Raw genomic sequence first — 27,759 nt, 5'->3', positions numbered from 1 at the left:
CCTACAGAGAGGCATCCCTGCCCTCGAGGAGAACTCCGATGTAGGGAAGGAATAGCTCAGTGGAGGAAGAGCTGTTAAGACAAGTATTCACAGGAATACACCAAACCGTAGGGTTGTTGGTTTTTTGGTTTGGGCTTGTTTGGGGGATTTGGGGGGAAGCTTTCCTACTACCCACGTCCTCTCCCCAAATACTCTACAAGCTCCTTGTGGACAGAAACCAAGTTTCGTCTTTCCTCGCACATATACACCAAGTACATATTTATTGACTGATTTTCTGCATAAAGCCAGGATTACCTAAAAGAGAAAAACTACAGAAAAAGTAAGTGGAGGAAAAGGTGTCCTCAGAGAGGCTTCACCTAAACGAAGACAACTCAGGAGCTCGGTTAAGACTGAAAATGTTTGTTAGGCTGCAAGGAAAAGCATGGAAGAAAAACACCGAGAGGAAGGAGAGCAAATGGACAAGGGACGTTGGGGGAGGATAAATAATCATTTCAAAGAAACGCGGGGGTCTAGTTAAAAATGGACACATTTAGCGTGGACGGTGGCAGGTCACACAGCGCTGGACACATTATGCATTTCATTTCAGACAGAGTCACTTTCCTGTGGGGAAGACTGACGGGTACCAAAGCAGGTTCTGTCAGAAAGTATTCGCTGGTCACTAGAAGAGGGAGAAGGTTCTGGAGAAACAAACCTAATCATTTCCTTCTTTGAATGATGGAAGAGCTGGGCTTTACACACACGGATACAGAAGCCCAGAGATGCTTGAGAATGAACAGGAGACTCGCTGATATAAGTAATTTCATTCCTATGGCTCGGCTCAGGAATGCTGTAAAGGAGGGAAGGAAGGAATGAGGGGAAGAGGGACGAGAGGAAGCAGGAGGGCAGGGAGGAGGGAAGGTCCGCCGCCCAGTCTGGCTGCACCGTCCATGTCTCTCCTGTTTCCTCTCATGTCCTTTCCAAAGCTCTGCAGAGATACTGCCCAACCTACCACAGTGAAATTTAAGAAAAACAGAAGTACGTGGGGTGTAAAACCTAAAGGAAGAACCTCAGAATCCTAAGAACCACTGAGTTAATGGCCTCCCTTTAATTTTCTTCACACTGTGGAAAACAATATGCCTTGTTTTAATAAGATTACTATGTCATATTTCTTGGCAGGCCTGGCATCGGGGAAAGGGCCATATCACCAGCACGGATTAACGTTCTCTTCCTGTGAAACGCAGGAGCTGTTTTTTTAAGGTGGAAACAATACTATTCTATCTTCACTACTTGTCTGGAACATGAGAAGAAGTGTCCTTATAAGGACGAGGAGGGAGGCAAATAAGATGGGCCAAGGTTTTCTTTCTGCCAAAACTTTTAAACCCAAAAAGATTGATTAAGTGAACATCAAAGGCAAACCAGAGAAGGGGAAGGAAGTCAGAAAAACTTCAGACAGAGTTATGTACGGAAGACAGGCGTAACCCTAATCACTTTCCCTTAATCACAGCGGGAGTGCTGTGCCTGACTAAGAGGGGATGCTTACTGGGGATGGAGGGATGGAAGGATGGAGGGATGGATAGGTAGGCGGATAAGTGGGTGGGTAGATGGGTGGATACAGGGGAGGGATAGGTTGATGGATGGGCGATCTGCGGGAATTAGACCCCTAGGCCCTAAGAGGGTCACCTTCCTAAATCACTACCCAGTCATAGGGCCAAGTCCTAAGGGAATTATCTCAGATAACTGCTTACGCTGTGATACAAGGAAGAGCAGTACTTCAATTACCTTTAGATGTGTTTTTTTAATGGGTATATATACACCTAGTGCCATAAAAAGGTTTATTACCTTTGACTCAGTAACTTCACTTATCAGAGTTTATCCTAAATTTTTTTCTCAAAAGAAGAAAAAGTTATTTGCATAAAGGTGGTTTTAAAGCATAATCTATAAAATTTAACAACCATAGCAACCTACAAATATTAAAGTAAATTATTTCAATTCTATAGACTATTAGCCATAAAATAACGAGAAAAATTATGAAAAAACATGGAAGAACGCCTATGGTAAGGGAAAATTCAACACTATATGTACATGTTTAAGGAGCATGTGTAAGTCTTGCAATCACAAAATATAAATAATAATTTCAGCTTTATATGTAACCGTGATCACAACTATGCAGAGGTATGCTTGCATGTCAAGAGGCTGGAAAGAACCACCCAAAAAATAACATCAGTAAATAGGTTAAAATGGTAGAATTCTGGTGAATTATATTTTTTAACTTAAAATTTATTAAAATAGACTTGAGATATTTAATTCACTTTCACGTAAATAATATTTTCAGAGGAAAGAAAAGTAAGAAAAACATATTTTAAATGATTACCAGAGTTGCCCCAACCAGGCCCTAGTTAGCTCAGCATCTTACATTAAGTCACTGGGGAAGAGCCTAACGGTGAGGAGGGAGGAGGGGACATCTCTGAGCAGAGGACACTCTCAATGGAAGGGAAACGGGGAAAAGATAATATAAGTCTATGCAGGAATGTCTCTGAGAATCAGAGACTCCTGTCTTCCTCCTTGCCTAGTTCTCTCCCTCCATCCTCTCTTTACCTGCCCTCCTTCATGACATTTCTACCCAGACACAGAGCTGGCAGCCCTTCCCAATGCTCTCAACATTTTATTCTCACGTCCTCTACGACTCCATGCCCACAGCCTCCAATACCTCAGCCTTAAAATACCGAGCATCTTAGTGTTCTATTGCTGGGTAGCAAATTACTACACACCTGGCCACACAAGACCACACCCTTTTATTACCCCACAGCCTTCGGGCATCAGGGCTCCGGGCGCAGCTCCGGGTCTCAGGAGGCGGTGATGGAGGCCACAGCCAGGCTGCATTCTCATCAGGAGGCTCAACTTGGGAAGAATCTAATGCCACTCATTTAGGTTACGGGCAGAGGTGGCTTCCTTGCAGACGCATGACAGGGCCCCCGCTTCTCACTGGCTGTCATCCTGAGGCTGCCTTCAGGTCCTGGGGGCCCCAGGAAGTCCCCGCCACGTGGCACCCTCCACGGGCAGTTCCGTGTTTGCTCCTTGGAGACCAGCAGCAGTCTCCCATTCTGGTTCGCCTCCCACCCTGACTCTCCCTCATCACCACCGCAGCTTCACGTAGACCTCTGCCCCTCAAGACGCTCATATCTATCTTGGCTCCACTGACAGACTTCCAAAGGAAGCCACACCCTCCTGTTCAGGGAGCCCCAGGGATCTCCCCTTCGTCCCTCCCTCTCGCCAAGCTCCTTTCTTCCCTGGGCCTTCTGCTCTGCCCCTTCCCCTCTTCCCTCCGCTCCCCCGCCCCCTCCTTTGTCAACTAACTCTGCCTCGGTCTCAGCTTCCACGGCACTTCCTCAGAGAAGCATTTCCTGACCCTCAGACTAAGATGTCATAAAACAATTAAATAACCTTTTAGTAATTCCGGGTTTAATGCTTACTTGCTCTACAGTAAGTCCCCTACATACAAACGACCTCCGTTCTGAGAGCGTGCTTGCAAGTCCAGTTTGTTTGTAAGTCCAACAAAGTTAGCCTAGGTACCCAACTAACACAATCGGCTATAGAGTACTGTACTGTAAAAGGTTTATAATGCTTTTCACACTAATAATACATAAACAAACAAACAAACAAACACGGAAAATAAAGAAAACAGTTTTAATCTCACAGGACAGTACCTTGAAAAGTACAGTAGCACCAGCTACATCACTGCTGCTTTTACGCTTGCTTCCAGACATCCTGGGCTTGAAATAGAGATACTGTACTACTGTACTCTACACAGTACCGTAACGTACACAAAAGCAAAACCACTTGTAGAGGATGCATGCACGTGACAACGTACACCAGACACGTGAACTAACTTATCTAATCGGACATGCGAACGCACGTTTGCATCTTTGAAAGTTCGCAACTTGAAGGTTTGTATGCAGGGGGCTTACTCTATTGAGTTGTAAGCTCTGTGGAAGAAAGAAAATGTCTCCACCTTGCTTGTTCCCTGCTGTAGCCCTGGTGCTTACTTCCTTCAGTGCCTGGAGCACACCAAGCACTCAGTGGATTTATGATGAATGCATTAATTAATACTGTGTAGGCAACATCTCCGAACCTTCCACCCAAGCCTCCATGCTGTGACTTCTGAGGCTGCCACCCTCCTGAATCTTCTCTCCCCAGGTTGTCAGCAGTGTCTTCCTAATGGCAAAGTCTTCCCACCTCTCACCGCTACCTGTCTGTAGCCCCTAGCACACGGACTCCTCCCTTTCTCAAAGGCTCCCCTAGCCTTGGCTTTGGAGCCCTAAACTCTCCTGATTCCCTTCCTCGCCCTCTCATCACCCCACCTGTGTTGCCTTCGAAGATCATCTTCCTCTTTTAGAATTTCTGCTTCACCTCCATGCGGAGAAAACCCAAAGCCAGTACCCTGACCGCATCTGAAGCTGGCAGCTGGATCCGCAGCCTCTGTAGCTTCAGTGATTTACCAACTGAACTTGAACTCAACCTCAGAAAGCCCCCTCCCCTTCCTTCCTTGGTTCCTCATCTCTGTTATCTGTTAACGTCAACATCACCTGAGTTCAAAGCCTCAGAGTGACCGTCAGCAGCTCCCGGCTTCCCCCCAAGTCGTCTCCTGCGCCCAATCCTTCCTCTCCGCCCGCTTGGCACTCATTCCTCCTCGTGTGCGTCCCAACAGCCTCCTAAGTGATGACCCCCACCTCCAGACCCAGAGGACCGCTTACCAGGTGTCTTTCTAGAGTACAGTTCTGGTCATGTCCCTCCAACACATGATAGTCCACAGTGACCATCATTTGCCTAAAAAAAAATCCAGACTCCTTATATGACCTTATGTGGTCCCCACGACCTTGCTCCCAGGGCTCTTCCTCACCTTGCCTCCACCCTCACCTGCACTCTCATCTCATCTCCCCAAGGGAGTCACTGCTTCCACAACTGCTCACCTCTGGGCCTTCACTCAATGGGCTGTTCCCTGCTCGTAAAAGGCAAAACTAAAACAACAAATAAAAGCACCTGCCTACCCCTCCAGGGCCAATTCAAATCTGACTTCCTCCAAGAAGACTGCAGGTCCAGAATCTGCTCTTTCCTTTGCATTCCAGCCTCAGCCTGTGCCACTGCTGGAGCACCGTGCGTGGTTTTGTAATAACCCTTCGGGCATGGCTAACCCCTACCACTAGACTGTGCTTCTCGGAGACCTGATCGTCTCCATCTGTGCCGTGTCTCCCGTGCTGAGCCAAGCCCCGGCCCAGAACCGGTGTGCGATAAAAGGTTCTTACGTTGAAAGACCAAGGTTGGCCCAGCGTGAGGCTCCCTTTGCCCAGGTCCCGAGAGCTGCTCCCGTTAGTTTGGAGCGATTCAGGCTCGCCTCTACCACAACTCTTTACCTCGGCAACTACAAACAGGAAATCCAGGGGGAGGAAAAGCTGTGGCTGATAGAAAAGCAAGCTCTCAGCCCAAACCTCCAGCTGCCTTGTTAAAATGAACAAGCAGCAGAGAGAAACCTGTGGCTTAGGAGTTGGGTTTCTTATTGTTATTACACACACACACACACACGGTATACCTTTCCCAGGAATAAGCTGGCTTTAACAAGCAGCTGAATGAACAAATGGAAGATGAGAGGCAGAAAGAGATCTGGGGGCTAGAGCACAGAACCAGTGGACCTTTTTTAAAACCCCCATGAGGAGAGTGGGGTGTTACAGTGGGCCTGACTGTGCCAGGGGGTGTCAGAGCCCCCCAGATAAAACGAAGCCTCAGAGCCAGGACCAATCAGAGACAGCACAGCTTACACAGGTCACACTGTATCTGCCTCTCTCTCCTCTACATGTGTTCAAATCCCAACCGAGCGTCCAGCACAGCAGGTAAAAACGGGGGCTGTGCTGGCGTCGTGGGTCTGTCCCTTCCTAGGGAGGGGGGTTCCCTGTGTCTCAGGGCCTCTCTGCTATGATGGGAATAGAATCACAGTGCTCGATTCTCAGGGCTCTTAGGCTTACAATTTGGGTTGGCCAAAAGGTTCGTTCCGGTTTTTCCATAACATAACATCTTATGGCCTTTTGGCCAACCCAATAAGTGAGATAATATACGTAAGCAAACAGTTCAGAGCATACTCAAACCCTCCATCCATCCATATTAGGGTTTTTTCTTTCTTTTTGGCATGTCCACTGCACGTCAAACACTGCTGAGTGAAACTGAAATTTAGATTCTTATGTGGGTGTGACCTGTCAGGGAGAGCTCCCAGCACTTAGACGGGGAGGTGACGGCACCAAGCAGGACCCACACGGAGGCCAGGGGCAGTCGTGTGGACCCGGGGGCTGGGCTGCTGCAGTACTGGGTGCTCCCACCTTTTTCTCCACCACCTTCGTTTCCTGGGAAAGTCCAGTTGCCCCGGGCCCAAGGCATCCCCCATCTGTCAAGGCAGGGTCGGCCCCAGAAAGAGTTATTGCCAAACTGCCGTGCTATCCCAGTGCTCAAACTGAAAAGAGAACTGTTCTCAGCAGGCTGGGCCTGTGAACTCTTTTCAAACTGCGTCCAGCTAGGGAAACTCCGTTTTCCCACTGGTGTTTGCCCAGGAGGCTGACACACACCCCGGATCCCCTTCTACCCTCCTCACCATCCTCTCCTGCTTCTATGGACGTCCTTGGCCTTCAGCCGAAATCAGGGGTGTGCTGTGCACACGTAACAACCAGCTGTCGTGTGCCGCTTTCCGTGGTGTAAGTGCTCTCACCACGGAGTTGGGAAGAGATGCCCTCCGTCAGGTCTTGTGACCCCACGAGCCGGCTCCAGGACACGGAGCCCTCGCCGTGCCCTCCCCTCCTCCCCCATGGCCCTGCAGTCCTATCTCCAGAGGAGCTACTGCAACTGCCTTTATTCTTTCTACCTCCCTCATTTCTTTCAGGTCACTGAAAGCGAATCATCCTTTGGAAGGCAAGTCCTAGTGTCAAGGAATCTAGGTTGTTCTCAATGCTAGGAGCGTCCAGGACGGCCACGTACAGCCACTCGGCCACGCAGGGCACAGCTCCACGGGGACTTTAATGTGAATGGTAACCCCAAGATTGGTGCGGAATGAGGGGCCTGGGAGTGTCTGCACTGCAGTGAAAGGGCGTTCCTGAGTTAGGGGCAGAACAGAAACCACAAGGCTCCCCAAGACCCCCATTCCTGGGCGAATTCTTGGTCTCAGCATTATCTCCAGCTGCCGGAGACTCTAAGCAAATTGGTGCTGGGGGGTCTCGGCAGGTCACATTATCCTGTCCTCTCCAAAGAAGCACTTAGACATTCACCCTAGGAGTTGCCTCTCTGCCAACCTACTGAATCAGTTCATTTTTTAATTGATTCAACAAACAGAGAGCATCTCCTAGGTTCCAAGGAAATGCACTGAACAGAATAAGAAGTTCACAGCCTAGTGGGTGACCCAGACAAGCAAGCCAGCTCTTTCTCATCACATTGAGAGATATGTACACACCAGGAAAGGAGCATCACCACAGGTAAATTTACATCTGCTAATAGCGACCGTGTATTGAAGGCTTACTCTCAGCCAGGACTCTGCTAAGCATCTCCTCGATGTTATTTAATCGCTACAGCGATCTTATCAGGCAGATATTATTATCCCCACTCATGCACGAGGCTTTAGAGGCCTGGAGACATCATGACTTGCCCGAGGGCACACAGCGACGAAGCGCACAGGTGGGTCTGGCTACACAGCACTTGCTCTTGAACTCTGGGCTACACCAGACCCCAAACTGTCTTGCAGTTAATGGTGGCTAATCTCTGGTCAGTTAAGGGCCAAATCTTTCTCTGTATCCTCTGGGGGCTGCTGAGCTGCGGACTAGCCAGAGGGACCCAGAGAAAGAGACCGTCCAACTACCCAAGGAACATGCGGTCCAAGTGTGGAGTCGAACAGCCACCAGGCCACTGCAAGTCACCCCACTCCTCGAGCCCACTTCAGATGCTTCCTCGGAAATTCTGACTCTGAGATCTTAAATGGCAGCTCAGCGCTATTTCTGAAAGCACACATGACAACCAGCAGACGTTTGGTTTTCTTCTTCTTAACAGGCCCTTGTTTCTAAAATGGAAAACCTGGAGAAACCAGTGGAGTAGAGACAAGGTTTTAAGTTGAAGGGAGAAGGGTAAAAAGGAAGAGGGAATTTCACTCCTGGAAAATCATTCTGCCAAGCCAGACCCCCTCAGATGAGGCAGAAGATGGAATTTGGGGACACGATGACCTCAGGAAAATCTCCAGGGACTCCAACTAGCCTGGTTCCAATGACACTTAACAGCTCATCACCCTTGCCAGCTCTGGACCCAGCTGAGTTTGGCCTTTTGAAGCCCTGCAGAATCTAGCCCACTTGCTTCTCTTCCTGATATGCAGAGATCTTAGAAAAAGTAGCCAATCCGATTCCCCTCGGGTAACAAAGCAGGATTCAAGATGTAAGGAGAGAGGCTCCCTCAGCTGTCTCTAAGGTCAGAAAACAAGTCCATGGCAGGCTTTGGAAATAATAGGACTAATTTCCCCGGGCTTTGGTTTCCACAGCCAATCTAAAGAAATCCAGGCAAAGGATCCAGGGCCTGAAGCAAACACACAGTCCAAAAAAAAAAAAAATGATTAAGAAGAGAGTTTGTGCGTCACAGCAATTGGAAAAATCAGGACATGACAGTTTCTTCAACGTCTGTCTGACTGCACAAAGTAACACAAGTCTTAAGACTTCCTTCTCCATTCCTTCTCCTGACCTCTGAGCCTCAGGTATCCCGGAAATCCTATCCCACTTCAAGTAGCTAATAGACCTAAGAGTTTTCTTTTCTGAGCACAGAGAGAGTGGGAATAAACACTAGTGACTGAGAAACCGTGGGTAGGACAAGGCAAAATTCCAGGTGGACTTGTGCAACGGAGAAATGTTCCCAACTCTTCTCACCGGTGATGCTTCTGATTGAACAGGGCCCACACCACAACATCCAACCATTCCTGTGGTCCACAGGCCGTGGTTGCTTGGACGGGGCCATCAGGCCCTGAGCCAGCCAGATTGTGGAAGTGAGTTCCTCCTGGCAGTAGGATTCCCTGAGCTCTGCAGCCAAAAGCCACGTGGGGACAAGGCAAATCCAAAACTTGGCCCCTACCTGGAAGCCACAGCTCACATCGGAGACTCAAGGAAGATTGCCCTTGGGCCTCTGGCCAGCTCTGACCCCTGTGGCTGGAGTCCTCAAAGAAGGTCCCTGGATGGCAAATAAAAGACTTTCTTTGGGATTCACAGTCTCTTCAAAGGATGTTCTCTCTGGTCAAATAATACAACACACATTTTTCAGGGAAAGGGAGAAAGCAGAGGCTGGGGCAGCACCCAAGAACGCCCCCAGGCCTCCTCTTTCCCCCATCACCTTACGGCAGAGGAGAGAAAACCTGGGCTGGCCCAGGCCCACTGGGACGAGGGTGCCCAACAGACCGGTGCCCAGGCTCATCCTGGGCACATCCCCAGCTGGGACACCCGCCTGGCTGGGCTGCCCTCCTTCTAACCCTGTTTGTCTTATTTTCTCCAAAGAGCCCCCTGGACAAGGAAGAGACAGTTAGAAATCACTTCTTTTCAGATCTTGAAAATGAGGCTCCTAAGGGTTGCTGAGTTAGGGAGGAAGGGGAACATTTGCGTCTCTCCCCTTCACCCCAGCGGGTTCCTAAACCTAGTTGCCAAAGAGGTTCTGAGGACTTGCCGGTTGTTCTCAGATGCCTCGTTCACCAGCCCTGAGCCTGAGCCCAACTCGATCAGCCCAACATCTGGAGAAAGCTCCTGTCCAGAACCTTCTCCTCTTCTTAGTGGAGGGAGTCTGGGGACATAGGAGTCCCTGTCCCTACAAGAGACTCATTGGAAGCCTGCAGGTGACTCGCTCACAGGAAGAACATCTTCCTCCTTTTAGAACCCAGGGTCCCAGCTCCCAGATCTGCGCTCCCCATGTTTCTATATGCTATTCTCATTTAGTTTTAACTTCAATTTTCTTTTTTCTCCCCATCAACTACAGTCTAAAATCCATTGCAAGGTCATGCCCCAGGAGACAGAGCTAGGAATCCAGCAGTGCTTATGGAAGGGCCTAAGGACCTGGGGTTCCAGTGCAAGTGGTGTTTTGAATTTAAGTTGGTTCCCCTCCAGGATTTGGCACAGAGTGGTCTAGAGCAGGCTTCTCAGGATTTTCAAACTAGAATGCGGCAGGTGAGACTGACAAGCCAAGGTGGGGGAATCCAGAGCTATCCCTGGAAACCCCAGGAGCGTTGATAGAAAGCCTTCTCCAAAAACCACAAGAAAAGGTGACCAGAGTGAGCAGATCACACTGTGCCATTAACTGCTTATATGACTATCAGCAAGTCACCTGTTGGAACCTTAGTCTCTTCATCTAGAAAATAAGAAAGAGATCGGGGAATCTGGGGTTAGCAGATGCAAACCAGCATATATAGGATGGATAAACAACAAGGTCCTACTGTATAGCATAGAGAAATATATTCAATATTCTATGATAAAACATAATGGAAAAGAATATAAAAAAGAATTATACATATGTATAACTGAATCACTTTGCTATACAGCAGAAATTAACAAAACACTGTAAATCAACTATCCTTCAATAAGGCTAAGAGCTACCGAGAGCAGGAACTCCATCTTTACGGCGTGCTGTGTTAATGTGCTGTGTGCTATATGCAAATGTATGGTGACGCACGCTTCAGAATGGCTCATCCCTCCCGGCAGTTATCTCACACCTACTCACAGGGCCCTGTGCCAGCCCAGCTGGGGACACAGCCATGAGGAAACAGGAAATCTCTCTCTCAGAGAGCTCAACCCAGCTAGAGAGAGACAGGACCCTTCATGAGCAACAGACACAACTGTTCTCGGTGCTCTAACGGTGGGATAAAGAAGGTCCAGAGGAATCGCTCAGAGGGACATACCAGGAGTCGGGGAAGAAATGGAGTATAACCAAGGTCTCAATTTACGGTTGTGGTTTGGACATGAGGGAAGGACAGTGGAAGCAGAAGGCACAGTGACAGCAAAGGCATCCTGGAGTCCCGGGAATGTTCGTGGAATGATGAACGTGGGTGAGGGCCAGGGGCAGGACAAGGAGAGGGACACCAGGTTGGCAGGACAAGCAGGGAGAGAGCCGAGGGCCTTGAACACCAAGCTGGGGAGAAGAAAGTGTTCTCAAAAGACAGCGAGGTTGGCTTTCGTGCTGCCTCCACGTTTGCCCTCCCTTCAGCCTCCCAAACCTGATCGGATCCCAGGCCGTCACGTCCCGGGATGAAACGAGCCCAGCCTGCCAGCCCTGTGCTCACGTGACCTCAACACCAAAGAGTGGCCAGGTCCAATCAGAGCATCGCCCACCGCACACTTGTCTTTTCACATGAAACTCTAGACCATGGAAGGCCAAAGGCAGCGACACTCCAGACCTCTCCTCCATGGGGAGGGGCTCTGAGCCAATCGCCCCTGTCCAGGGCAGTCACTGGCTGGGAGTGTAGAGGTCCAGGCTGTGCCGGGACACTGCCTCCTGACTTGTTCGTTTTGGTACATCACACATCACAGACACAGCACTGAGGCCATCAGGATGCTCCCCAACCCCGCCGGGTCTCCTGCTGAGCCAGCTCCAGCCCAGCCCCAGGGGAAGGATGGCAACGGGGCTGCCAGTCAGCTTCTCCTGCGGAGGCGTCTCCCCCATGCACTGAGCAGTTATCTCTAAGGGTGATTAGGAAATAAAACAGCTCCTTTCCCATTAGCCGCAAACTGGCCCTGAGACAGCCCAGCTCCAGGAAACCCGGGCTCAGCAGATGGCTCAATTAGAGCAGGTGGTCTCCCCACCCCGTACCTTCTCCTTCTGCCTTTTCTTGTTTGGGGCAGCAGAGCGGGGCGGGGGGGTGCCTTGAGGTTGAACTTGTTGAAAGTGCAAGGGGAAGAAAATTGTTCTCATCTGAATACACAGAGTCAGCTGTTGCCAGAGGGTGAAATCTACCCAGGGTGAGCTCCCCTTACAAGCCAACGCGGTATTGGGCCACAAGGGGCTCTTGAACTTGGGCCGGCGCTATCTGGGTGACCCTGGAGACGGCTGCCAAGTAGACGGGATGCCCCGAAGGGAGGCGAGACAGCAGGGGTGGGTAAGGGTGCGGGCGGCGGGGAGATCTTGGCCCACACTTGTGTTGCAGGCATTCAACACACACCAGCCCTCCGTCCATGTCAGTGAGGGAGGGGGCGGGGGACGGGGGCACCTGCACCACAGAACCCAGTTCACAGGGCCTGTCTCTGACCCCTCAGCCGCGGGGCTTGCGGGTGGGATCTCTGGCTGCTGCATCTCCAGGATTTCTGGGAAGAAGCTGATGTAGTGAACGGGTGCCCTGGATACTCGCGGTGATGTGACATCCTGAGAACATGCCCCAGCTGCTTTGGGGTCACCCAACCCTACCAAGCAGCCTGCCTGCCCCAGAAACTCAGAAAACTTTTCCATTCTGAGAGTTACAGCAAATGGGCTCTGGAAAAAGAGAGCAAAAGGACAAATGTGAAGGGAGGAATGGGGAGGGATGGGGAGTGAGTGAAAGCAGAGAAAGGAATCTACGTGGTACCCTAGAAAGAGCGCTAGAATGGTCCAGAGACTGAGTCCTGGTCCCTGCGCCTTTTAAACTAGCCCGATTGATAACTTCAGGCCAGATCCTCACTCTCCGGTCCAAGAGGGGAGCTGGGCTATGTTACCTGAGGTTCCGTCCAACTCTCAACTAACACGTGGTGAAACCAAAACACAGGAGCAGTACCTCCAACTCTGCCCAGGTCATGGAGAGCGTCATCCTGACCCCAGATGTCCCTGGCATCTGCTCCAGGGATTGAGAGAAAAGTGCTCTTCTTCTAAGACCTGGAGATGCTGTCGCACACGTTAAGCCAGGTAAGCCAAATTACATGGAAAATGCGTTTTCTGCACTAGTGGGAAAGTGTGCAGAGAAATAAAGACTCAGACAGCAGCATTTCTGCTTCAAAGGGGCAGGGAAAACCGAACATGGCAGGCCATTGACCGACAGCAGTAGAAGCATCCCTTGCACTGAGGCATCTTCGAGGAAGAAAGGGGCAACCTGCAGAGGGACATTCGCACTGTTTTTCCCAGTGGGGCCAGCTCTACGCCACAATCGCCACTCCTCCCGTTTACGTGGTGCTTGACACGTTCCAAGGCTCAGCATGCGTTCGACTTTGCTCCAACCTCAAAGCCCCCAAGTAAAGGAGGTGGCAGCAGTGTCTCCACACGGATGAGAAAACCAAGACTCGCAGGTTAAGGGACGTCCAGCGCTTCCTCCACACCTGCAGCATCTCCCATGAGGCTCATCTTTGGGGGCCAGTAGAGGACAGGCAAGAGCAGAGGGGAAAGCAGTTACAGTGCCAAGGACTGGGGAAAGGAGCCCTGGGTTCCATTTCAGGGTGTGTTTTATATCTCCATTTCTTAGTATCCCCTCCCAATTCCCCCAACTCTTCAACATACATCAGAAATGTCAGTGCTTCCTGGTCAGGATGTAACAAACTGCAGACTAACAAAAAATGTCATAGAACAATGAGAAGGGATCATCTAATCTACCCTGTCATTTTACAGATGGGGAAACTGAAGCCCAGAGAGGTAAAGTGACTGGCCTAAGGTCACACAGCTAGCTAGCAACAGAGCCCAGGTTAGAACCTGCTATTCCTGACCCCTGACCATGCCGGGCAAGTCAGAACTCCCGGCCGATGGGAATGACCGGGGAAGGACCTGGGAAGTTCCAAACGCAAGCGGTCCCTCTGTGCCCTTCCCCCCCTCCTGTCTTGAGGTCGCACCCCCAGGCCCATATGCTCCACATCAAAGTTGGAGGCTGAGCCAACAAGCCCTCCTCTCGTATGGCATGACTCTGATATTCACGTCCGAGGCTCTCATTGCAACTGAAAACCTGACGCCAATCCAAATACGGCAGGCTAATCAGACAGCTCTTGGTTCTTTCCTCTTGCTTACACAGCCACACTGGAGGCCTGGGCCCCTCTGACAGAACTACACAGCTGGTGCTGGGTAAGAGCTTCCCCCAGGGTGGCGAGGGAGGCCTCTCTGAACTGTAAGGGGTCTCCCTGCCTCTCGAGAGCATCGTGCGCGCCCTCCTTCACTCCACAATCACGTACTGGGGTCCACTGTTTGTCAGGCTTTGGGCTAGGAGCGAGATCCACAACTGCGGGTGAGACAGAAAACCACCTTCGAGGAGCCTTCCTTCTAGCTGGGAAGCAAGTGACATCTACATTTTCTGGGCAAATTCTGAGTCGGAGGGAATCAGTCGAAGGGAACTTTTTGGATTACAAAACCCAAAGCAGTGGCATTCCAGCCCAGCAGGTCAAAGTGACCTGGCCTCTCCAACTCAGTGACGTGAGGCTGTAAATGTATTACGGACAGGGGATTTGGCCAGTTATCTGGGGGAGAATTTATGGAGCAGGCAGGTCTCAAACAAATCTTGAGAGAGAAAGAGGATTTAGAAAGATGGAGCCTAGAACCTATGGAGCAAGGGAGGGGAAAAAGAAACTAGTAGGTGGGCACTCACCATGCTCTGCTGTGGTCAGCGGGATGTACGAGTCATCTCGACCCCTCTGCCCACACTTGTGTGAAGTTGCCATCACTGCTCCCATTTCATAGATGAGGAAACTGAGGCTCAGAGGGACTACTACCCATGATCACAGTTCTGTTCCAGGCCCGTGTGAGTCCAAAGCTCACGCTCTTTTCACTGCGCTGTGCCCAGGGAGGAGCTGAGAGGAGACTCCGGTGCTGATTATCAAAAACTACAAAAAAGCAAAAGACAGCTTAGTTACAGAACCTGCAAAAAGGTTTGCAGTTTAAAACAGTCATTTGTTCACAGTATTTTTCAGTGACTGTAAAGCCATGCTTGTCTTATCATCACCATCTCCATCACCAATCATTCTGATGAGACTGTGTAATGAACGAAAACCACCTGCTAGATACTGAGCCAAGTTATGGTTCAATTTCATTCTCCCAATAATGGGTTTACTTGCACGATTACTGTCCACATATTACAGATGAGAGAACTGAGGCATGGGGAAAACTCACCCAAATTACACATCTAGGGTTTCCCCGGTGGCGCAGTGGTTGAAAGTCCGCCTGCCAATGCAGGGGACACGGGTTCGTGCCCCGGTCTGGGGAGATCCCACATGCCGCGGAGCGGCTGGGCCCGTGAGCCATGGCCGCTGAGCCTGCGCGTCCGGAGCCTGTGCTCCGCAACGGGAGAGGCCACAGCGGTGAGAGGCCCGCGTACCGCCAAAAAAAAAATTACACATCTATTAAGTAGCACAGCTGAGATGCCAGCCCAGGTAGCCTGACCCCAGATCCCATAGTGTCAAGCACACTGCTTATTCTTTGAGATTCTACCTGCACGAAGTTGGGGGTCACCTCACAGATGTCACAGAGACAGAACACATGGCAAAATGTACAAGGAGGAAAACCACTGATCTGACTGGGCCACGTGAAGTCATGGAGTGGTCCTTGTGGAGGCACAGGACACTCCATAGAGACATCAGTCTGAGATGATTTATGGAGAGAATGGAGTTTCAGGAGCTGCAGGAGGAGGAGGACAAGGAAACCCAGGTGCAGCGGGTCCCACAGGGACAGGACGCACAACCTCAAGGCCACAGCTCTCGCAGACCCAGCCCTGGGCCCAATTCGGGCTCATGCCACACCTCCCAAGCACCCCAAAGGCAGCTGCGTCCCTACGGAGTTCCTCTGTCCCTACCACGTGACGGGTGCCAGACACCGTATCCTTCACGGGAGGAAATATATCTCGGAACCCGATCTCTCGTTACAGGACACGCCGCTGCTTCTATAGGCTGTGAGTGGAGCCCCACGGACCTTGTCTCCCCCAGCCCCCCATCACCTCCTCCACTCCCAGCTCTCCGCTTCTCCATAAATCATCAGCCCAACGGAGCCAAGTTCAGCTTCCCACTTTTCAAGTCTGAGGGCATTTATTCCTGCTGATAAACTGGATTTAGACAGCTTCGCAAACCCCCGACTGTGGCCAACATTATGAAGGTGAAATATTCCTGGAGCCCCGTCCTGTCAAGGAGAAGAATGTACAGCACAGGCGCAAACTGGCACTTTTCCCACCCGTTTCTGTTCAAGGGAGAATTACTTCTATCAGGGACTGGAGCTGTGCTTGGGGGTTGGCTAGAGATATAAATCAGGATTATTACATTGGTGCTTCCCACCAAACTCCCAGAGAAGGAAGGCGGCCCTGCAGGCCTCTATCACAGCCTGCGGCTCCACCAAAACAAATAAGGCCCTGTGACCAAACCTGACCGCCACCCCGGCCGGCACACGGGCGAATCGAGACTGTGAAGACGGCCGCGCTCCTCACCAGTTCTGCAGACTCAGGAGGACGGCTGGCATCCCTCGTGTCCTTGTACAAATCCAGGGGTCACGGTCCAGAACCCAGGCCACCCTGCAGCATCTACTGTTTCTCTTTTTTTCGTTCTTTCTTTCCGTCCTTCCTTCCCTTTCTCTTTTTCTTTCTTTTCTCTTTTTCTTTCTCTCTCTCTCTCTCTCTCCCTCTTTCCTTCTTTCTCCCTTCCTCTTTTTCTCTTTCTTTCTTTCCTCCTTTCTTTCTTTTTTTTTTTTTTAGGATTCTAGCCAAATCTTGCTGTGGAGCCTGTGTCAGGCATCAGGAAATGGCGCTCCTCAGTAGGATGTGCTAGACTGAAAAATAAAACTGGTGTGATGCATGGAGGCAGGAGGGGAGCGCCGCCATCAGCGCCTCCCATTCCTAGAAGCCGCGTGCAGACACCCAGCAAAGCTGGGGCACGCGCAACGCCACTCTGAGGCCCACGGGGTTAGAGAGTAGCACAGGGAGGCCCAGGGCTCTGACTCCCAAGCCCACACGCCCCACAGGCCGTGCTCCGGGAAGCTTCCACTCACTCTCAGACGCTGCCCCCCTGCCCTGCAGTTTCGTCACGCACGGGGAGGCCCCATGACTGACGGAGGCCAGGTGAAGGGACCAGAGGGCCCGGGGGCCTCCAGAGTCACGTGTATCCACCTTGGCCTCCCCTCCCTCCACACCCGTCTCGGAGGCGGGGCCAGCGTCACCAGCTCCCAGAGTGAGAGGCAGGCAAGTCCACCAGACCACTAGCGGGCGTCAGACAAAGGGACAGTAAAACGGGACGCAGAGAGGGCTGCACGGGCTTCATAACCAGGCAACGTGGAGTCCGATCCCCGCACCCCGCCAAGTACCAGCCGTGTGGCCCCGAGCAAGGTACCTGCTCTCCGTGGGACTCAGTCTCCTCGGCTGTAAAATGGGGACAGGACGCCCCCACGCAGGGTCAGCAGGTGCCGCCCCCGCTGCTCTTGGAGTCCAGCCGGGAAAACCAGCCCCTCCCCCCGACCTCAACTGGGCTACTCTGCTTGGCCGATGGACCTGCTGAGTAGAGTTGGAGTAGAGTTGATGAACAATGTTGTGTTAGTTTCAGGAGTACAGCAAAGTGATTCAGTTGGTACACATACATGTATCTATTCTTTTTCAAGTTCTCTTCCCATATAGGTCAGTACAGAGTAGAGTAGAGTTCCCTGTGCTCCACAGTAGGTCCTTGTTGATTACCTATTTCATATACAGCAGCGTGTACATGTCAACTTGATTTTAGTTCCTCCTTGTGAGTCTTGCATGGTGTCACTCCCCAAAACCCTGGATCAGTCCTCGGAAGCTAGCAAACTCCAGACCTGGCCTGGCAACCCCAGCTCAGCACCTGGCTCGGGGCTCCTGCCCCACCTCCTCCAGCCTCCACCCCGCCATCAGCATTGCCTCTCTCCTGGCCGCCCCCAGCAGACTGCCAGGTCTTCCCGCCAAGCACCCAGACCCTGCCAGTCCTGAGAAGCTGGGATGGGAAAAGATACTTCTGTCTGCCTCACAGAGGTTGTTTTAAACAGGAAAAGTGACATATTACTATATGCAAATGCTATTAAATTCTGAGTACAAGAATTTATTACACAAAATGCGTTCAGTCTGCTCTGTTTTGTAATGACTTTTCAGATAGCACATACGTTCAGTGTACCCTTCGAACTATACGATCCATTTCACAATCACTGAAAATGTTTTCACAGTTCATCTCCCACTCCAGACCCTCACCCTACTTCCCCAGAAATAACCACTGTTAACAGTTTTTTGTGTGTCCTTCTGGAAATTTCCTGTTCCTCCATAAACACGTGCCCAATTGTTACACAAATGAGAATATATTGTACATTCCACTCTTTGCCTTGCTTTATGTCTTACTTAAAGTTACACTTTAGAGATTGTTTTCATGACAACACACACGGAGCTGCCTTATTCTTTTTGATGGCAGCACGGGGCTCCATGACTTGGATGTCCTGTAATTCACAATCTGATCTCTAGGGATGAACACTTGTGTTGTTTTCAGTCTCTGGCTACTAGGAACATTGTGAGAGTGGGTCTCTAGTTCACGCCCATCTGCCCATATGTGTCAGTGTGTCTGCAGCATAAATTCCTAGAATTTTGAAATCTGATGGTGTCGGGTTGCTTCCCAGTGCATTACACGTGTTTATGCTCCATTTATGCTCTCAGCAGCGGGCTATTGCTTGTTTCTCCACTTCACCAACATTTGTTACCCTAACATTGTATATCAAAGTAATGCATGCAAAAGTCTTACAAACTGTGAAGCTCCATGTAGATCTGAAAAGGCACCCTGCTTGCCACCTCTCCCGAGAAGCTTTCCCTGATTTCTCACTCTCCAGAGGGACCGCCTCCCTCTCTGATCTCACACAGCACCGTGTCTGCTCCTTCCTCTCTGTGCACGTGCGCTCCTGTTGCTGCGGGTCCACGAGTGCTGGTCTTGGCCCATCGACTTGACTGTGAAACAGAACTAGTTTGCTCAGTTTCAACCTCCTGCAGCAAACTTTACACGCTTGCACAAAATAAAAACTTGCAGGGTTAAATTTGGATCCTACCAACCCAGGTTCCTTGGGTTCTGACTGAGGCTGGCCGTGTTGGGCAGGGGAGGGTCTGGGATTACTGGAAGACATCAAGGTTCCCTCCACTGCACCCTGCAACATGCTATTGGTATCCAGTTGTTTCTCCCCTAGCCCGGGGTTTCTTGTGAGAGTCAGACCATCTCTGATTTTTTACTGGGTCCACAGTGTACCTTCCTAGGTATGTGAGCCCTGGCAGGAGTCCCATGCTAGACGTATGCTTAGCAGCTGGTGGCTTTACCCTGGGGGTGGGAAACAAAGAGAGTGAATGGTTTTTTCCCTTTACTCCATGCAGCTCCACAGGTAATGCAGGCAGACCTCTGTGAACTAAAATACTGCTGCCATATCAGTAAACAAAGGATGTTGCAGCCGTCAAGCCATCACATTACAGCCTCCCCAGGTGAGCCCTGAGGAAACTCAGTATGGGACAGGATGCCCACCATCTAGCAGTCAACTGCTGCAGCCACCCCTGACGACAGTGCACCTGAAGTGACGCAGGATGTGAAAATGCAGGATACTGGCCCCAGACAGCTGAGGTGCACATCAAAGGAATGATGCCAGTGAGCCCAGACTTTGCATCGTCCCATACATAGAAAAGTGCGAATTTCATTAACTTGAGATGTCTGGTTTTCTTTGATTAACAGTAATCGTTTGATGTTCCCACTACCCAGTCTTTTGTTGCAAAAACTCCTAACATACATCCTGACACCCCCTCGCCTCTTCGGAACAGCATCTCAGCATTGTCTGAGATGCTGCCTCTCGGGCTTGAGGTCCTCGGACTGTCCGCTGAACGAAACGTAACTCTCAATTTTTAGGCTGTGCACCTAAGGAGAGTGAAAGCCACGTCCTGCCCAGTCCCCCAGCTAGCAAAGTCCAGAACTAACACCACCTCAGGCCTTCAGGAGAGCCAGTGCTAATACACCAAGATGGACAGAGCCCTGGATGTGGAGTCTTCCTGCATGACCCTGTGACCCACCCCTGCCCTTGTCTCCTCTTCTTTAAAGTGGGGACCACGTTCCCCAGGGCTTGTGGTGAGGACGGGGTAATAACAAATAGCTCTTCAGAGTTTAGAAAAGTTTTTTTGCAAACACGTTTCACTGATAAAAATGAAAACACAAAGCCCACACCAGGCCCAATTCCCAGCCACCCTGGTCTGTAACCCCTAGCCTGCCCCAGTCTATTTTCCCAATCCCTAAGAAGGGGGGTGGCAAGCCTGGAATGTCTCTCCCCTCATCTCATAAGTGGATCCAGATGTGGCAAGCACTGGAGCCACCTGCACGTGTGCACCTGTGCCCCTCCCCTCCCCTCCCAGGTCCCTGGTGGGACCACCCGCTGCCTGGCTTCAGGGCTATCTGGATGGCCGCTGAGGGGCTCCAGCTGGGGGGGCGAGGGCCCACCTTTTACTCCCATCAGCCTCTCTGACAGCAGCAGGAGGTCAGGTGGTGACAGTGCTCAGCAGTTCTGCCCAGATCCCCCTTCCCCAGGCAGCGCCCATTTTCCTGGGGTGCTCAGGGACCACGTCAGACAGATCAGAAGCGTCCACAGCCCTCCAAACACAGCCCCCGCCTCCCTCTGCCCTGCCCGCTGAGTTCCCCAGCCTGGAGATCTGGTCCTGGAGGAGTCAGGTCGACCAGAAGAAGCCACAAGGGTGCATCACAGATGCTGCTGCCCTGGGCAGCCTTGCAGTCACTCTGTTTCTCTTCCTCTGTCCTCTACCCTCTAACGCTTCACGCTTTTCTTCCTGTCTGTCCACACTCACTGCCCCTCCCTTTGTTATGCTCCGTGTCTCAGTGTCACTTCCTGTCTTTGTGGATTTCTCCCTTCCCCTCTTTCTCTTTCTCCCACTGCCCCACTCTTTGTCTCCCAGCTACTCCATCATTTTCTGACTTTCTGAGCTTTGGGAATATCTGTGTTCCAGAGCCAAGGCAAGACCTTGTAAACCCTCATGTGGGGAAATTCAGCCTCTTGCTGGGGGGTTGCCATTTCCTAAGAGGGTGGTTGGGATGCCTGGGTCTCGTGCATCAGTCCGGGACTCAGAGCACATCCAGCTGACTGCAGCCTGTGAGCACCTCCTCCCAGCACCTCTCCAGCCTCGTCTGCCTCTTACTCTCTCCACACAGGGAAATGCTGTAAATCCTCTCTTCCTTATTTCCCAGACCCTCAACACATCCTTTACCTCCAAACCCTGCTCACAATGCTTTAACTCCAGTTCCAGAGCACAGTGAATCAGGAAGGGTGGTGATGGGAAAACACCATCACCTGCCCAGGGAGAGAAAACAGACCTGCCCAAAGAGGGAAAACACACCTGCCCAAAGAGAGAAAGCACACCTGCCCAAGGAGAGAAAGCTCTGTCTCAGAAGAGAGGGAGTTTAGCATGATTGGATGTTTCCAACCAGAGGGCAGAAGACAAGCTGAGCTGTCAGAGAGAACCAAGCATGAGCTGGAGAGAGACGTGGGGAGCAGGAGAGGGTTGGTCTAGGTAAACTTCTAAATCTTTGAGGTGTTTCTGTACCTGAGTTTCCATATCAGGAAGTTGTGAGGCCCTGGGCTTGCCATCATAAGCTGCTGTCAACTCTCAGGGATTTTAAGCTCAGATTCCCATGGTCCCCAGTTAATCTGTCCCTACAAGAAGGGCCACTTCTAAGCTAGAAATTTGCCTCCCTGCCCCCTTCCCCCCAAACACCTGTACTTTTTCTGGCCAAGCCAGCTCTCTCTCTCTCTCTATTAAATGCACACTGGACATGGGGCTTGAGGGGGGCGACGCTTTGGTTTTTTCTTCATTCTTCTCCTTTTTCCTGTTACAGCACTTTCAGGTCCATTATCTCATTCTTCTTGAGAAACTCACTGTGTAATTTGAAAGTGAGGAGCTGCTAACCCTGAAATGAAGACAACTCTCTCGGAGATGGAGCTAGAAGGTTTACTCCCAAGACAAAGGCCGGCCAGAGATGCGGAGCTGGGCAGTGCGCAGCCGAGTGGGGCCGGGATTACGGAGGAAAGAGGAAGACGGCTTAGAGCAAACTGCCAGGACAGGGTGGTCGTGGGGTTTCTGCTTGAGTTGCTCTGTATCGATGGCCCGAGACCCCAAAGGAAACTTCCAAGAGGGAGTCCCTTGGCCTTTTGTTCACTGGACAATAAATCCTTCACCACCCCTCCTCCCTTGACCCCCTGCCCCCGCCCTACAATGCAGAGCCTCCTGAAGCAGCATTTACTGTTAGGAAGAGAGGAAAAGGAGCATGTGGCAGGGAGGGGCTGACTTCCTCTGCACAGCCACTGCTGCTTCCTCAACGCAGACCGGGGCACAGAGTGGTACTTGGCAACCAGCCTTCAGCAAGCTGTACTTTCTCATGGCGACACTCAACGCGAGGCTCCCCTCCCAACACCATGTACCCCTCTGACAGGGGTCTACAGTTAAAGTCTTCTGAGTCAGCAGTTTCTGTTGGTTTCATTGGGATCTTAAGAGCCTCTCGGGCAGTAGAGATGTCTCTTTTTGTTTTTCTTGCGGTACACGGGCCTCTCACTGTTGTGGCCTCTCCCGTTGCGGAGCACAGGCTCCGGACGCGCAGGCTCAGCGGCCATGGCTCACGGGCCCAGCCGCTCCGCGGCATGTGGGATCTTCCCGGACCAGGGCACGAACCCACGTCCCCCGCATCGGCAGGCGGACTCTCAACCCCTGCGCCACCAGGGAAGCCCTGAGATGTCTTTGTTTTGATGGAAGAGGAGACAGGAGCAGGATTCAAATAAAAAGGTTAGTGTTGATTGAAAAGTTTAGAAGCACTGACTTTGGAGTCAGAGCAGAAACTTTCAAGTTCAAATCCCTTTTACTTTGCTGTGAGATTTAAAGCATATCACTTACACATCCGGAAGAGATTATAATAAGGGTAATAAGAATGCCAGCCTCATAGCACTATGATGACCCTGTGAGATACCACATTTGAAGCATTTAACACAGCATTTGACACAGTCACTGGTCAATAAATGATAACTGGAAAAAAAAAAAAAAGAAAGTCATCGTGTACCAGAAGAAAAGCTCTTGTCTATCTGTTCCTGGGGTCAGTGGCTGGGGAGAGTTCTAGAGTTTTTGAGGGCTTCCCCTGGAGTCCTAAGATACAAACGGAACATGGGTGGAATTCCAACAAGGAACCCATTCTTCTCAGACCACCTCTTTATCTTCAATCTTAGACTATTCATAGAGACTTGAAAGTAGCCCCACAAGTGTTTACAAAAATTAGCCTCTGGTTCCAGGAAAACTTTAATTTCTTTGACTTCAAAGATCTTTGAAAGCAAAATTGACCTCCAAACAATAAAATGGAAACATGGTTTGCAACAAAGATAGAGTAAATACCTGTGGTCAAAGTGATCATTGTTCAGAAACATTCTCTCCTCTCTTCGTCTCCAGGAACAGAGGATGCATCCTTGGCCCTGGGCTTTTGACCAATGGGAGGTTTGCAAGTGCAAAGTAACCAAGGACGAAAGAAGCACTTATACAATTGAACTTGTTCTCCTGTGTTTCTGCCATCACCTTGGAAAGAACCTTCCAAGCTGGCCTGCTGGTCCCACAGGGATGAGAGACCCATGGAGTAGAGCTGCTCCAATAGGGTCCAGCCTGTGTCCGCTAACTCAGAGAGGCACGAGCTCAATCAAGCCTCATTGTTGTACACGATGTTGTTGATTGCTATGGACTATTACTGAAACAACAATTTAATGACATAGAAATTGATATTTACTGGCATAGAAATGGGATTCTGCTACGACGAAAAGCTAAAATATATGGCATTGGGCTTTGAAACTGGACAGCAGGTGGAGGCTAAGAAAATGGCAACTTGTGTTGTACGGCGGTGAAATATTTGGTAAAATTACATCCAGCAGTAACTTGGAGATTGAAAAAATATATAATGAACGTGTGAACTTGGGCAGCATGTTGAAAACACGCGTTGACTTCTTTAGCGCTACATGATATTATAAAAAGAGAAAAACTTTGAAATAACTGATCAATTTGCACTCAGATTTTAGAAAGAATATAAATAAAACAACTTATCTCCAGTCTCTCTACCCAGTAAAATTTCTCAAATTAAAATACAGCCTATAACAGATTAAATCGCAGCACAGACCAAATATACAAAGCAGCCAATATAGCATGGGGAGCTCAGGATAAAGACCAAGGCAAGGGTATGACAGCCTCTGTTAGAACCTCTACAATAATGAAGGTGGTGCCAATTCAGCCTCTGACCTGGAGTCTAGAGATCACAGGACACGGTCCCTGTGGGAACCATGGAAATGCCCCTCTCATGTCCCCAGTGGTAGGAGACTAAGTGGCTGACAGCACCAGCTACCAGCCTCTGAACTCCACCCCTACTGTCACTCTGAGGCTACACGTCCCACTGGCTGTTCCCAGCAAACGGCAGGGATTCTCAGCAGGCCAGCAACTAGAAGACACGGGGCACCTCTGACAAGCCACCTTGGCTTGAACGCTCCCCTGGTGTCTCTCTTAGAATTTTACCGCAGACTGAGATGCTTCCACCAACCTTCCCCTCTTTCCTCCACCTTCACCCAGGGACAGACCGATACTACAGGCTGACTGCTCCCCCAGCCCCCTCCCCATTTTTTCTCATCCTTACTGACATCTGCTTCTCTGAAGACACTGCTCGCACAAGTAGCCCCAGGAGTGGTCCAAGAAGAAAAAGATAGGGATTGGGTACCGGATCCCACCACCACCATCCTTTTTGGTAGAGGAGGCACAGATGGTGTCTAGCACAAGATGATGGCTCAAGTCACTAAAGATTTCACCAGTGGTGCCCTAGGGAGCAACCCAGTAGGAGGAATGCTGTGGCATTTTTAAAATATGGACGGGATAATGCCTACAAAGACAGCAGAGTTAGCTAATTACTGCTACGTTACAATGTTGCCCTGAAAAGGGATGGACACCAGGGCCACTACCATTTAATGGCTATGTGTGTGAGCTAGGGGGCCACCGAGGGAGCCCCCAGTGAGGACCTTGTCCCCTACAGTGGACAAACAGACACAGCTAAGTGACAGGCTCGGTGTCCGTTAGAGTTACAGAACTCCGGAAACGGAGCTCCACAAGCATTTCCATACTCAGCCAGTGGGTCCCTTCTGCAAAAGGGAGATCCCTGGTGGGCAAAACGTGGGACCCTGCAAAAACGGGGATGTCCTGATGGACAATGTTGGCCCTGCAGACTTCCTGTCCTTCCAGAGCCTCAGGCCTTGCAGCGATGGCCCAGCCTTCCCTACAGACAGCTAGCGCTTCAGCGATGGACGGTGCTCCAGGGCCCTCTTCCCCACAACGAGGCGACAGGTGCCCCCTTAGAAGCTGACCCCATCCTCTCTACTGGGTGCTGGGACAATAACTAGAGTGAAGTTCAGCTCTGTGACTCTAACAGACATGTTACATACGCTGTGTCCGAGAGGGAAGGAAAGAAACTATCCACTGGAGGAGCTGGAAGAATCAGCCTGCCTGTGCAGCAGCCCCATGGGATCACTCCCGGGCTTGAGCTTGAAGGCACTACATCAAAGCGGCCAGGACGCAGCTACAAAAATTGTAATCGCTATGTTGTGCACCTGAAACTAATACTATATAATATTGTAAATCAACTATACCCCAATGTTTTTAAAAGGAAAAAAGAAAGAATATTGGATTATTGGTATGTTCATATCAGTACATTGGGACAGACCAAAACATAAACGAAGTGGCCAGGATGTAAGACCAGGTAAGCAAACACTGACTGACTTCGGGGCACTCTCTCTGATTAATGGATTTTACACCCCAGAAAGGACCACAGGGAATGGGGCAAACAGCTGCTGGCGTGGCTCCTAAGACCAGGGAAAAGCAATGGCCACTCAGCAAACGGAAATGCTCCAGCTGCTCTGGCAGACACAACAGAAAGGCAAGAAGAGGCTGGGGGAGTGGGCGTGCTGGGGTAGACAGTACAGACTATGAGGCAGAAGCCCTGCTAAGGCATTATGTCCGTTCCTATAGAACCCAAAGACCATTCTTCCCCAGCCCACTGATCACTGAGAAGATTAGAGGGGCCGGGATTGCTGGATTTAGCAAATATAGGATTTCCAGTTAAATTTGATGTTGGGAAAGGCAGTCACAAAGCTGGACTTCTTAATATCCACAGGAAGGACAAAGCTCCCAAGAAATAGAGGCAACAAGGGTGCTGCTGAATATCTATAATCCCAAAAAGTCACCACTGGAGGAGCAAGAGGTTGAAGGCAGACGGTCACCTCAAATAAGAAACACAACCCTTTGCAGGATCACTCGCTCCACAGGTGCCTGGAACCACTGACCGGAGAGATGACTAGATTCCCAAGAGGAAGGACCCTGCAACTCCATGGCAAATACACACCCTGTGGTTCCCCAAAGGGTCTTACTGCCATTTGCTCAGGTGATCGTATATAAGGGAAAGGAAAGAACCAGAATTCTCCAGGACTGGTGAACAGAGGGCCCTAGCTGACATCAACAGCCACAGACCCAAAGCATCATAATGGCTCCCCTGTTAGAATGAGGCCTCTGGAGCCAGGTCACAAACGCAGGCCTGGCTGAGGTACAGCTCACAGAGGCCCTGCGTCCACAGACTTGCTACACACAGTCCCCAGGGATATCGCTGGAGCTGGGATACTTGGCCGATGGAGAAACCCTCACACTCGATCCCTGGCTCACGGGAGAGGAGCTATCAGAGTTGGAAAAGCTCACTGGGAACCTCTGAATTGCAGCCGAAGTATCATGTCCCTGGGGGGACAGCAAGATGAGTGTCAGCATTAATGACCTACAAGATTCTGCGTCTTTGATCCTTATAATATTTCATTTAATTCATTAGTCGGGTCCCTGCAGAAACCAACAAGCTACGGAGAGTGTCTATAAACCACCACAGGCCTAAATGTGTAGGAACTGCCATTGCAGCTGCTGTGTTCAAAGTGACGTTATTGCTGGAGCAGATTAACAAGACCACAGGGTATGTGACTACTGCCTTTGCAAATGCATTCTTTTCCACTCCAATTTAAAAAAGAGAATCAGGGACTTCCCTGGTGGTGCAGTGGTTAAGAATCCGCCTGCCCATGCAGGGGACACGGGTTTGAGCCCTGGTCTGGGACGATCCCACAGGCTGCGGAACAACTAAGCCCGTGTGCCACAGCTACTGAAGCCTGTGCTCTAGAGCCCGCGAGCCACAACTGCTGAGCCCGTGTGCCACAACTACTGAAGCCCATGCACCTAGAGCCCGTGCTCTGCAACGAGAAGTCACCGCAATGAGAAGCCCGCGCACCAAAACGAAGAGTAGCCCCCGCTTGCCGCAACTAGAGAAAACCCGCGCGCAGCAACAAAGACCCAATGCAGCCAAAAAATAGATAAATAAATAAATAAATCTATAAATAAATAAATAATAAAAAAGAGAATCAGAAACAGTTTGCACTTGTGTGCGGCAGAAAACAATATTCCTTTACAGATTCTCTACAGGGCTGTGTGAACTCACCCACCCTCTGTCACAATATCATCCAAAGAGATCTGACTGCCTAGACAGCCCACAGGGTATCACACTGACCCATTACATCAGCAACCTCATGCTTGCTGGGAAGACAAGGCAAGAAGCACGGGGAAGACACATGCACTCCAGGGGTGGTTTATAAAACCTACGAGGATCCACGGATCAGTCACTTCAATTGTGTTTAGGGTACAAGAGTAAGAAGCATCCAGGATATCCTTCCACAGTAAAAGATGCATTGCTGCATCTTGCATCCCCACCACAAAGAAGGGTGCTCAGTGCCTGGTAG

At 50.6% G+C, this 27,759-nt stretch overlaps 1 long non-coding RNA gene across 11 annotated transcripts in view; it reads right to left on the bottom strand.

Moving 5' to 3' along the window:
• Positions 1–27,759, bottom strand: part of LOC117196854 (uncharacterized) — a 289,465-nt gene that overhangs the window by 176,720 nt on the left and 84,986 nt on the right. For all 11 annotated transcript variants that reach the window (XR_007479022.1, XR_007479023.1, XR_007479017.1 and 8 more), the window contains one exon: positions 14,537–14,771. This is a non-coding gene — a long non-coding RNA (uncharacterized LOC117196854). The remainder of the gene's footprint in view (positions 1–14,536; positions 14,772–27,759) is intronic.

Source organism: Orcinus orca, chromosome 8, assembly GCF_937001465.1.
Source record: "Orcinus orca chromosome 8, mOrcOrc1.1, whole genome shotgun sequence".
NCBI classification, from domain to species: Eukaryota; Metazoa; Chordata; class Mammalia; order Artiodactyla; family Delphinidae; genus Orcinus; species Orcinus orca.
The sequence above is the reverse complement of the archived record's forward strand: the minus strand, read 5'-3'. Positions and strand labels throughout refer to the sequence as shown.